Source organism: Phasianus colchicus, chromosome 5 (assembly GCF_987193195.1).
Source record: "Phasianus colchicus chromosome 5, bPhaCol1.hap1.1, whole genome shotgun sequence".
NCBI classification, from domain to species: Eukaryota; Metazoa; Chordata; class Aves; order Galliformes; family Phasianidae; genus Phasianus; species Phasianus colchicus.
The window spans coordinates 39,927,024-39,940,062 of NC_143440.1; the positions used below are offsets into that span (position 1 = coordinate 39,927,024).

General features: G+C 41.2%; 1 protein-coding gene across 13 annotated transcripts in view; it reads right to left on the bottom strand.

The window, feature by feature from the left end:
* Window positions 1-13,039, bottom strand: part of LOC116228972 (uncharacterized) — a 155,598-nt gene that overhangs the window by 78,940 nt on the left and 63,619 nt on the right. The window lies entirely within an intron of this gene.

Genomic DNA, 13,039 nt, shown 5'->3' on the forward strand with positions numbered 1-13,039 from the left:
AGATCACATAATAAAAGACAAAAAAAAAAAAAAAGTGAAACAAAATGTCTGTTCCTGAAAGTCCAGCACAGGGCATTAGTCCAAGAGAACAGAGTTGGTGGATTTCAAAGAAAAATACTCTTATTTTCCCCTGCTTTGCTAAGTACTGATGCACAGGAGCTTCTGTTTTGTATCAAAGAATGAGAGTAATCTATCCAGCAGCTTTCACAAGCTTTGGAATACTTCCAGTTGAAAAGCATAAAGATGGTATATTAAAAGTTTCTCTGGGGAGGCCAATTTGTTGCAGAAACACCAGACATTAACTTTAGATCCTTTACAACAACCCATATGAGGACAACTAGGAAAATAAACTTTAATTTTCTTCAAATGCCAGAGAAGGCCCATTGTATTTACTCTTGGATCCCATTTAACAGATTCGGCATTTAAGATATGCCACTTGAAAACACAGGAAGGATTAACACAGAAGCTTCATTTTATGGAAAATTTCAAAAGTAATGGGCTACAACCCCAGTGCAATAAACTTGTACATTTTTTTCAAAGAAGTAAGTTAGATAGGACCTAAATCAGCCATATAGCTCAAATCCAATCTGCATGAAATTGGGCACACACGGAGTTTTACACTTGCATCCAGAGCAGCTTGGGTTTTGAAAAACAAACACACTCATTTTTACACGCAGAGCTTGCTATAGGCCATATGGAGGGAATGTTTCCTTTGTTAGACTATAATATTCTCACTTGTAATTATTTTCTAAATGCCCACTGTCATTGTATCTTAAGCATCTGTTTCTTTCTTCTAGAACCACCTGACTATCACAATGCTAAAAGTAGTTACGGACAGATCAGCAGTAGCCTAGCATAAAATGGTGTACTAGTTACCTCTGGCATCTAACTGCCTTATTATTGCCTTAGCTCCATCCAAGTCAAAAGACTGCAGGATTAAGGTCTAAGGGTCTTTGACTTCAGCCTTCCTGATGAGACTGTCAGCAAGGAAACTTCCCAGTGTGACTATCAGCTATTTTCTCTGCTTCATGAATGTAACACCAGTTCAGCTGGGACAGTAAGTTACAGTACCTGGTCAAGAGGTAGTAGTGGCTGGGTGCGTTACTGTAAGGCATATAGTGCAGACTGAAGGACTATTCGATCCGTGGCAAATCAACTGAGCAACTGATAATCTAACCCAAAGGTCCACATATAGTACCTATCTTCCTCAGTGACCAAGACTATCAGGATGTAAATATGACAGTCCCTCATGTGCTGTCAAACACTTCCTCTTTACCCTAGGAGCTCAGATGAGCAAGCAAGCGCTACCTTTGTTGCTGTCCCCTTTTAGTCTCTGTCCTGCAAGGCAGCTAGACTCCAGTGGCACATACTGTACTCCATGGAAAGGAACAGCTGATATATTCAAAGTTTGTCAGAATATCCTTACTTTACAAATAAAAAAAGCATTTATTTTTTGGACAGAATCAAAAATCCTTATCTCTGCTTTCTAGTTCTCTCAATAGTTAGAGAAGTTTTTATTGCTCTGTAGACAGTGAAAATTTCTCCCCATTTATCTTCAATGCCAAGCCAGTGGAAAAGAAGTGGAAACTTTTTTGAACAAGATCTAAAGTTCTTACAGGTTCTTCCATTTCAGTGGGCCTTCTAAACCATACCAGAATTCAAATAACCTATCCGATTAATCTGAGACACTGCAGAAAACCACAGGTAGAAGGGAGAGGAAGGTGGAAAGAAGAATCCTAAGATACAATGGATACATTTATTTTTTTAAGAACTATCGTTGCTCTATTCTATGCCCCCTCCCCTGGCAAAGGTGAACTGCATATCTTTAGTTAATAATTAACTTGTCATGAGTTCCATCAATATCCCATCATCTAAGTGACAGAGGGAAGGGAGGCGAAGGGGGAGGTGATCAGCACGACGTGCCAGCTCTGCCCGCAGCCTGCGATCTCGTCTCGGCCATAATAAATAGGATGAAATGCGCTCCTGATAAATGCTCGTGTCATGGAGAGATTTTACCTTCACTCAGAAACAATGTAATATCTCAGCTATTACCCAAAATAATTTATCAATGTGTAATAGCTTTGTGCAGAGCTCAGATAGGAGGGGAGCAGCGCTGCCTGAGATGGATGGATCCTACCTTCTGCTTTTAATTTTTAATGCTCGTAGGCAGCTTCACATTAAAGGCCAGGTGTCATATATAGACTTAATGTAAGAATGGAGTTCATGAATTCTAATCAGGAGAATCTCCCTCTCTCTTCTCTTGCTTTAGTCACTTCTCTTTTTTTTATTTATCAATTTTCCTCTCTTTCTATATTCCCATTTTCTTTACCTCTCTCTTTTGGTTCGTTTCTCCCCCTTGTACTTCTTCTATATTTTAATCTTTCTCTGTAATAAAATTATTTGGGTAGTTCTTTGCCACTTTGCGTCCAAAAGCTGTCCCATCACTTAAGAACAAGGCAGAAGAAATGATCTACATCTGCCTTGGTCCTGGTGTCATTGTTTTCACCTAGAAGAACAAATTCAATGCTCATACTGAGCTAGAATACCAGCATTTCATATCCAGGCAAAAACAAACAAACAAACAACATCACATTAACAATCAAGAGTATAAAAATCCAAATAGTGACCTCATATTGGAATTACGTTACTGAAAAGAACCTGGCTGTTAGGTGCCAGTGGAGAAGCCACATCCCATATCCCAGGCAAATCCAATACCCCTGCAAAGAAACATATTTCTTTCATTAGCAGAAAGATAGTACTGGGATGTGTGGATCCAATAAATGCCATATCCCAAAGCCTCCTTTTCCAAAGACTTCTAGTCTCTTTATAGCCATGTCAGCAATATGAATGTTCACCTCTTCACATTCAACATAATGCATGAAAAAACAGTTGGTGCTCATCTCTTCTGGGTCCGCATGAGAGAGATCTTTTAATGGACTTTCATAGCAGTACATAAAATCTTCAGCACAGATAACTGGACTACGTCAGGAAGTTTTATCATTAAGAATACATCATTAGAAATGCCATTATTGTATCAATACACTAATTTAAAGTATGACGCACTGTCTGGGTGAGACATACCTGAAAGCAACAGCAATGAATAACAGCATTTAGTTCTGCACAAAGAATGGAGTGGTAGGAAGGAAGGGGGGAGCACCACTTGCTGGTCAGAATGTGCAATTCTGGGAGATAAAAAGGCAATTCACACAAGGAGCAGACATGAAGATCAAGAGGCAGAGAGTGCAAAAAATAATTGTTAGGACAACGGGTTTTGTTTGCACTTCGATGTGAAGTATGATACAATGCAGGAGCACACCAAAGCAACACTGCCTAAAGCTGGAGCACTACTGCAGCTGCAAACCCTTTTTACAATCACTTCCAAGTTATGAAGACACCAGTGCCAAGGAGCTTGATTTCCTGCTTTCTTTTGAGGTAGGTTAAACTCTGCCCCATTTGTTGGTTGACAATGCAGGGAATGTGGAATCAATGACTCTCAAGATTTTCTTTAAAATAAAAGATCTCTCTCATGCCTAAAAAGAATAGCAGAAAAAGGCTCTGCTGATGCTGCTCCCGGTGACCATTTTAGTAAATAAACAGAGGGCACATGCCTCTCAGGGTTTACATTTATTCCTAAGTGGTCCTTAACATCTTCCTCAGCCTACCAGAAAAAGAATTCACTAAAAGTCTATAGGAAACTTTCCTTTCTTGTTTCCTATCTCCTGCAAAGATTGCTCTGAGAACATTTATCTGCTTTCATCTTACTCCTTCTCAACTTTGTATGTCACGCAGTTCTAGAGGGCAAATCCGTATCAGCTAAAGTAAGCAGCGTGCCCAAAAACTCAATGACTTTATTTTGCATCTCACTAGGTGGCTGATCTTCCTCAAAGGAAGAGAAAGGCTGGCCTCCTACTCAGATAAATCCACTCTGCACACTAAGAATCTGTCTCAAAAAATATGTTAAGAACAAGTTTTAATAAAATGTGATTGTACATCTGAGAAAATAAAAGACTTGCCTTTGTATTCAGCTTTATGGATGTTAGATTAAAAGACGACAAATCTTTGAACATCAGAGTAGAAAAAGGGTGAGAACCTGAAATTGTATTGGTGGGCCCTGGTATGGTCCTTCAGGGTACAGTGCTATTTGCAGGCAGAAGCTCTGGAAATTTCAGGCTGTCTGTGAAGATCTCTGATTTTCCTATAACACTTTGCTTATGTACTTCTTATAACCTTCTGCAAACTTGGGCCTCACTAAGCAGCTCCCCTCTGCATGTGTGTAACTGTAACTCTGCAAAGACAAGATACTAGCATCCTCTGGTATAGCTGCTCTAGGATACACTCTGTGATACATGCTTATCTCAACAAATAAGGAAGAGAGATGCTGTTTAGAGACAGACTGAAAGATAGCCATACCTTTCCTGAATACCACTTACTTAGTGACTCTGGCCTGGCTTCAAGCCAGGAGAGCAGCACACCCTTGTCTGTGTTGAATGAAATCCCAGCACTGTCTGTGAAATAGCCTCAGGCAGACAGAGACTCCACCAACCAAACTAAGAGCTCTAAACTCATTCACTCGTGGTCCAAGATTCTTCCTAACCCTGGAGGGTTCTGGTAGAGAAAAAAGAAAAATGTCCCCCAGGTAACAATCTCTTGCATCACACAGGCTGAGCCTAATAAAGGTCTATTGCTGTCTCATTCCATTGCTAACACTGTGACTCTAACTGCAGTGTACTACAAATTAATTCATTCCTTCAGGCCTTGCTGTTCAGTAACGGGCTGTCACAGCAATCTCCCAAGGAGCTAATTGAGAGTTGTGATCCGTGCAGTATTTCCATTAGTGCTGTAATGACAGGCAGCCAGACACACACATACATGCACACACACACTGCACAGGTTCTTCTGTCCCCACAAAGGGAAGCAGATAAGCCAGAGCCATCTCAAGTATTAAGCAGGAGATGGAAGAGATTTCTGTGATTCAGACTGAGGTCACCCAAACTTTGCTTGAATGAGAGTGATTTGCTGGGAGCTCAAAATATGCTCTTAATTCACACAAGTGGAGTAAAACCTCTGACATCTTCCTCTTCCATACAGTGGTCCTATTCCCAGAGACAACAAATCCCAGCAAGTCACCTCTATTTGACAGGACCTCGCCATTGCATGGTGGGACCTGCAGTCTCCATACAGATATTTCCTTAATGAGGATGATTACAGTTGTAGTTGTGTGTAGCACTATAGAAGCACTAAGAAGCAGCAGCTAGCAATATCAGAGATTCTTACAGGTTCTGCTTAGCAAGATGTAGAGGTGTTAATAAGTTATTTGATCATTTATGATGTGGTTCAGCCAGGAATCTGTATAGCTCAGGCACGAAGCCTATTTACAGCCCTAGTCTCTTTTTCATTTGTTCTTCCTTTCATTCCTAGTTTCCATAGGATTAGCAAGAAAGACATTAAACACAGCACCTCCTTTAACTGTGCCACCTGCTGGTAAGCAGTCATTTGAAAGGATTTGTTTCATGCCCTACCTGGATGGACTATATCCTCACAGTTCTCTGGTCTGTGAGCACCTGAAAGCAAAGATCAAGTAATTCCACACTGCCACTGATGATTACTTAGCAGTCAGTTGGAATGTAAGAAAACTTTGTACTCTTTGATGTTTGTCCACTTCTTTGGACTAGCTCTACAATTCACCTTATAATATCTAATGTCTTGTATACATACATACATACAAACAATTAACTTAGAAGTTAGTCAAATTGATGCAAACTATCTCAGTATACACCTCCTTCTCTGAGTGTTTTATTAAAATCCAAAGTTGTGATCCGTCACCTTTGTATGTTAAATACAGTTTCAAAGTTCAGCATCAGTGGGAAAACAAATGACAATAATTATTTTGAATGACAATGAACGAATCCTTCAAAAACGTAGTTTCAGCAGGAGGCTTTGTAGCCTTGGACAAAAAAAAACACCACACAATTCTTTTTTAAAATTTTCCTGATAATTAAAAATCTGTGACATTTTTAAGTATCTAAGGAAAGCAGGATGCATTTGCAAGCAAACAGTTTAAAAGTGACCTGTGTGATTATTACAGCAACCAGACAGACCTAAGTCAATAGCTCTGTTCACCCTGGAATTGAGACTGTTGCACTAGCAGAGGCTACTCAGAAGGTTATGCATAAGGAGATAGCTCATGCTCTCACAAGGGAATGACATCCTCTTTTGGGCAATGACTCTTCTCACATAGAATCATAGAATGGTTTGGATTAGAAGGGACATTTAAGATCATGTAGTCCTGACCCATCTGCTATAGGCAGGGAAATCTTCTAGACCAGGTTGCTCAAAGCCCCATCCAGCCTGGCCTTGAACGCTTCCAGGGAGGGGGCATTCACAACCTTGCTGAGCAACCCGTTCCAGTGTCTCACCACCCTCACAGCAAAGAATTTCTTCCTAATATCTAGTCTAAATCTACTCTGTTCCAGTTTAAAACCATTTTTCCTCGTCCTGTTGTTATGTACCCTTAAAAAGTCCCTCCCCAGCTTTTCTGTAGTTACTGGAAGACTGCTATAAGGTCCCCCAGGAGCCTTCCCTCCTCCAGGCTGAAGAGCCCCACCTCCCTCAGTCTGTCCTCATAGGAGGCTGGAGGTACTCCAGACCTCTGATCATCTTTGTGGCCCTCCTCTGGACCTGCTCCAACATCTCCATGTCCTTCTTGTCTTGGGGTCCCCAGAACTGGACACAATGTGTGGAGACCCCCACCAGTTGGAGTCTCACAAGAGTAGAGGGGCAGAATCACCTCCCTTGACTTGCTGGTCACACTTCTCTTGATACAACCTGGGATACGGTTGGCCTTCTGGGCTGCAAGCACACATTGCTAGCTCATATTGAGTTTTCCATCCATCAACACCCTCAAATCCTTCTCTTCAAGGCTGCTCTCAAGCCATTCTCTGCCCAACCTGTAGCCATGCTTGGGATTGCCCTGACCCAGGAGCAGGACCTTGCACTTGGCCTTGCTGAACTTCATGAGGTTGGCGTGGACCTACCTCTCAAGCCTGTCCAGGTCCCTCTGGATGTCATCCCTTCCCTCCAACGTGTCAACTGCACCACTTAGCTTGATGCCATCTTCAAACTTGCTGAGGGTGCACTCAATCCCACTGTTCACATGGCCTACAAAGACGTTAAATAATACTGGTCCCAGCACTGATCCCTGAGGAGTGCCACTTGTCATTGGTCTCCAGTGGAACACTGAGCCATTGATCGTAACTCTGAGTGACCATTCAACCAATTCCTTATTCAGCGAGTGGTCCATCCATTAAATCCATTTTTCTCCAATTTAGTGACCAGGATGTCACGCAAAACAGTGTCAAACGCTTTGCAGAAGTCCAGGTAAATGACATCAGTTGTTCTTCCTTTATCCACTGACACAGTAACTCCATCATAAAAAGCCACCAATTTTGTCAGGCATGACTCACCCTTGGTGAAGCCACATTGGTTACCACCAATCACTTCATCTTTATTTTCTGTGTGCTTTAGTAGGGCCTTTGGGAGGATCTGCTCCATGACTGTGCCAAACACAGAGCTGAGACGGAGTGACCTGTAGTTCCCTAGATCTTCTTTCTTTCCCTTCTTGAAAATGGGGGTTATGTTTCCCCTTTTCCAATAAGTGGGAGAACATAGTCTCAGGTTTCCAACAGCAGTTTTCTAGCAAGGGAATGAGAGCTGCAAGTTCTTCACAGTTTTCCAGAGAGCACAGTATGCTGCTCTGACTATCATTGAAGTCTGGCTTAATAAATATACCTAGGGAAGATACCTATTCAAGGTCTACAAACAGCCTTAAGGGCTCAGATAGAGGATTAAGTTACTGAGGCTTAAGAAGTCATGGCATATAATCTTAGCTTGGTAATTGAACACATGCATGCTCCTGGCATGTGATAAATGCAAGGTCATTTGACTTAACCTAGGAGAAGACAGCATTAAATGGAATTACCCCATGCCTCCTGCAGGCTAGTCGTGCACACAACTCTGTTAGCACAGCTCAGTAGACACAGAGCAATTTGTTCAGCTGTGCTAAAAGTTACTGTATGTATAAACCCTAATTCTGCCCAAATATGACATGACAGGAAAAAAAATCTTTTAAAAGAAGTCAGATGAATTTGATAAGGCACACAAAAACAAATTCAAAATCATTCACAACCATGAAGAGTACAGGGAAGATGGGTTAAAGTAGAATGTTCTGAGATATTCATGTAGTCCTGGTGTTCATGTCTATAATTGTGATTTTCCTGTCAATAGTTATGATTTCCCATTGGACATACTGGCAAAATAAAAAAAATCTCACAGAGACACAGCAGAAGGCAAGGGATGAGGGGTATCTGCCTATCCTGCACACAACCAAACTGAAAGTTCCTAGTGCACCAAGAATAAACCCCACCAACACTCCTTACAGTTTTCTGGAAAAGGACAAGAGGGTGTCATGGAGTTAAGTTCCAAAAGTCCAGGGGTGGACGGGATCCTGGAGAAATCCACACAGTCCATTAGTGCAATTGTATGCAACTTTGTTTCAGGCATCATTCAGGGCATGTGCAAGGAATGTGCCTAAGTGGGCACAAAGCCACCTCTGTTATTGATGTTGGGAAAGTTATGCCATAAATGGAAAAGGACTTGAGTTATGACCAATAACTTTATTGTTACAGAAATACAACGTGCCACAGCAGAAAATAGTACAGGTCTCAGGAGAGCAGACTGTAAAAGGGAGCACTGAGGAGAAAGGCGATTAAGGAGCCCATTATGGTTTCACCAAACTGAGCTCCACCAGCATGCCCTGAACATCAGTTAGCACTGCCTCAGGAACAAATGCAAAATCTCTGTCCTGAATCTAGTCATGCTCCTGGTTTATACACTCCTCCCCAGTGTCATCAGATTTTCACAGTATGTTTCCTGTCAGGGGTTTTGATCAGATTTTACAGTTGTTAGGCTTTAAATAAAATATCTGTTCCACTTAGTTTTATTTTAAACTACTCAGCAGGCAGCTCAGCACCACAAGGCTGTTTGCTTACTACCCCTAAGGTGGGGTGGGGGAAAGAACTGAAAACAGTAAAAAAGCAAGAACTTGTCCATTGAGGAAAGGACAGCTTAATAAGAAAGAAAAGATTATTATAATGATAATAATAATAAAGGGACGCACAATGCAATTGCTCAACACCAGCCAACCAATGCCCAGCCAGTCGACCTTGGTTTTGTTGCTCAGTGTGATGCCATATGGTATGGAATGCTACTCTTTGGCCAGTTTGGGTCAGCTGTCCTGGCTGTGTTCCCTCTCAGCTTATGCGACCCCAATCTCCTTCCTGGCAGGGCAGTGCAAGAAGCAGAAAAGACCTTAACTTGTTGCAGAGCAGTGCTTACGCTAACTACAACATGGGTATGTTATCAACACTATTATCACCCTAAAACCATATCAGGTACCGTGAAGAAAATAAACTTTATTCCAGAGAAATGCAGAACAACTGCTCTCACTCTGAAAGTATGCCACATTCTCTCCTCTACTCAAGCATTATAGCCTCCTGAAACAAGATCCATTTTGACCAGTGCTATAGCTATGTCAGGCAAGGCTACAATCAATGCTAGAATATTATATCTGGCAATGGCCTAGAGCACATACTGAAAGAAGATTAGAAAGAGAGCAGAAAGAGAAAGAGGGTGTCCTTGAGGCACTGGCCTAATACATCCAGAGATCTAATCATAGTGACCCAAAACACCTTTCCAGGTTATAGTATAAAACACAGCACAGTTTGGATCATTTCCTCTTACTCCCTGCCTTTCCCTGGGTGTTAGTTCACATTTTTTTAATACTATGGAATACACTGCTACAGTAATCCTTCCCTTTTTAATTATTAACCTATAAATAGACTAGACTGTCTATTTCAGCTTCTAGTAATCTGCCTGGCCTAAGAATCTTCCTTTCCTTGATTTTGGAGTTATCAAGTATCTTTGCCACCTTCCTTCCCTGTGATTTTAGCGAGGTGTGATTTTGTGAAGAATGAGAACACATTCACAAAATTTTATAATTTTGCAAATTCGGTAATATCATCAGAACTGTATTGAGTGGGAAATATGAAGCTGGTAGAAACTCTGTCCACTAAGCTATATTACTGCTGCCATATTTAGTAGCCAGTCAGACAGTGATGCTGCAAATGCCACCATCATACAGCCTTCCAGGTATATTCTTAGCTGAAGAAACATCTACCAACTATAGAAATTCACTTGGCAATCTAGTCTAGGTATCTATTTTGTTTGTTCTGACCTTATATACAACTAACATCCATTCATGCAAGCCAGAAGAACTCTGTAGCAGGTTTAATATTAACATATCCAGCCTGAATAAACTGTTTGGTGGGATCTGGTGAATTGGGACAGCATTAAAACAAAACCAATAATATACTATTGCTTAGTACTTAGACCACACTTTACATGTATTAGTACTGCAAAAAAAAAAACATTACTTGATTAACCAATCAATCAAGAAGCTACAAAATTAGCTACATTAACTAATTAATGAATCACGAAGCTATTAAAAGCCTGACTGAAAGGATATTGATTGCTGCTAGAAGAAACAATACAGTTGCAATGTTGTGTTGCAAAGGTAAGAACTTCAAAGTTGGAAATAATAATTCACAGATCTATGTAGATGTGCATGGATTTGAGGTACATGCTAAAGGCTTGTGGTATGGGAAACTAGAAAAGAGCTTGAAAATACACTGTCCAATATAAGTGCCAGGTCAGGCTGGACAAGGCTCTAGCTATAGATGTCCCTGCTCTTCGCAGGGCAGTTGGACATGACCTTTAAATGTCCCTTCGAACTTAAATGATTCTATGACAAAGAGTTATTAGAAAGTGAAGCTCTTTCAAATACAAAAGATCAAACTGTGGCTGAAATCATGCCTTGCAAGAAATACTCACTCTGAAGAAAAGCTAGGAAAAATTAAGAGAAAACATACTCTTACCATATTTTTAGTCTCTAGCATCAGAAGTTGCATGCATTATGGGTTCCCAGAGATGTACTGAGATATAAACTACACTGAGTAATTTCCAATTAATTAACTTGATGGGAAAATGTGAATGACTTGCTCAGAATATGCGGCTCACTCTATGATCATGACACAATTCAGTGTTTGCAAGAGTTCTCTATTAGCCTGTACTCTCTTAACCTTCAGAAGCAGGGAGAGCAAGATCTGCACCCAAATGGAGTAAAATGGAAGAAACAGAAACAACCCATTTCCCATTTGCAAGTGCTTGGGATATGAATCCCCTGAGAGCAAGTGAGCTAGAGATCCACTTTCTTGTTACTTCTTGCTACCATGGCAATTTCTCTACAACCCAAGCTCCTTTCCAAGCTACACGCTCTACAGAGCAAGACTGCAGCTAATTTCAGTAACTTCTCTGATCTTTCATGTCATTGGTTTCTTTATCCCACTTTGACAAGGCCAAGCCATAGCAGAGTTCCATCTGCTATTTGTACACACATCATTATAAAGCTACAGCAAATTATGAGTTAAAACAGCTGCACTGATAACTGCCAGCAGATCTTGTGCAAAGGTTCTGTAAGAACTATAGGTTCATCATTCAGAATCTTCCATCTCTCAACTGAATTGCTATAGCAGCACCTCTGGCACAGAAAGGATGCCAGCGACTGGACCTGCTATACCTAGTGATTCCAGAACATGGAATACGAGAATTATTAAGGCTGGAAAAGACCTCTAAGATCATCTAGTTTAATCGTCAACCCACCATCACTATGGCCACTAAACTATGTCCTTCCGTGCCACCTCTACACGTTTCTTGAACACCTCCAGGTACAGTGACTCCACCACTTCCCTAGGCAGCCTTGTTCAATACCTGACCGCTCTTTTGGAGAAGAATTTTTTCCTAATACTCAACCTGAACCCATGGCACAATTTGAGGCAGTTATCTCTCATCCTACCGTGTCATATCATCGTAACACATCAAGCTATGCCTCCGTGCTGGAGATTAAGATAACTGCAGGCAGCAACACAGGCACTATAGACTGTGTGTAATGTGCAGACTGCCACACGGTTATCACACAGAAGTGTAGAAGGGGGTTACCTATTTTTCCTAAACTGACCTGTGATAAAACAGGTCTTACATAATGAGATTGTTGATCCACTTCCCCTGCTTTCTTATTCCAGTGTTTACTCCCCTCCCTTAAATTTTATTAATTTTCAATCTTAGTTTGGTAAAAACCGAAAATGAGAGTAGAATATCTCATAGCATTACAGCATTTGAGAGGCAGTCACATCAGCAGAATTGAAGTAGGAAGGAGAGGAAGTTCACACCAGGTATTGCCCTCTCTCATTAGGCAATCATATGGACAGAAAGAGCACTTGTCTGAGTGCAGAAAGCTCTCAGTTTGCATGGCTCTTGAAGCCAAGTACTAGAGCAGCCTACATTTCATTCATCCTAATTGGCATAAAAAGGAGCACATTATGGCAGTCAGTCTCTCCAAGGATAAGCAACATAAATTATATTATGCACCCTGGCATGCAAGGCAGCCTGATCCCAATCCTCACTTCCTATGAACACTGTTTTTGGTGCACACTGTATTGCAGAAGCCATAGATACTACAGATAGCAACCAAGGCTAAAGCTTGGGCTACAGCTTAGTAAAATAAATGTACAGTATCTCTGTGACCTGATGTAGAACAGAGTCTAACATTTTCTACAAAAAAAACCACAACATTTTTCTATGTCTCTTCCCAAATGGGGAGGGGGGGGAAGGGGGATGGACACAAGGACACGACAGGGGGGAAAGCAATTCTGAAAGCTATAGTCACAAAATCTTTTTAGTCTAACTGCAGTGAATGTCTGTACAGCATACTGCTAGTGAGGAACTTTCCCTTGCTAATACTGGATTACTAATTCTCTCTTTCACACTGTACGGCTCTGGAATCAACTCTACTGCTCAGGAAAAGCCCAGGCTCCCTGACTGAGATCACTATTTATACTGGGTGCCCATTAATTGCATTGCATGGAAT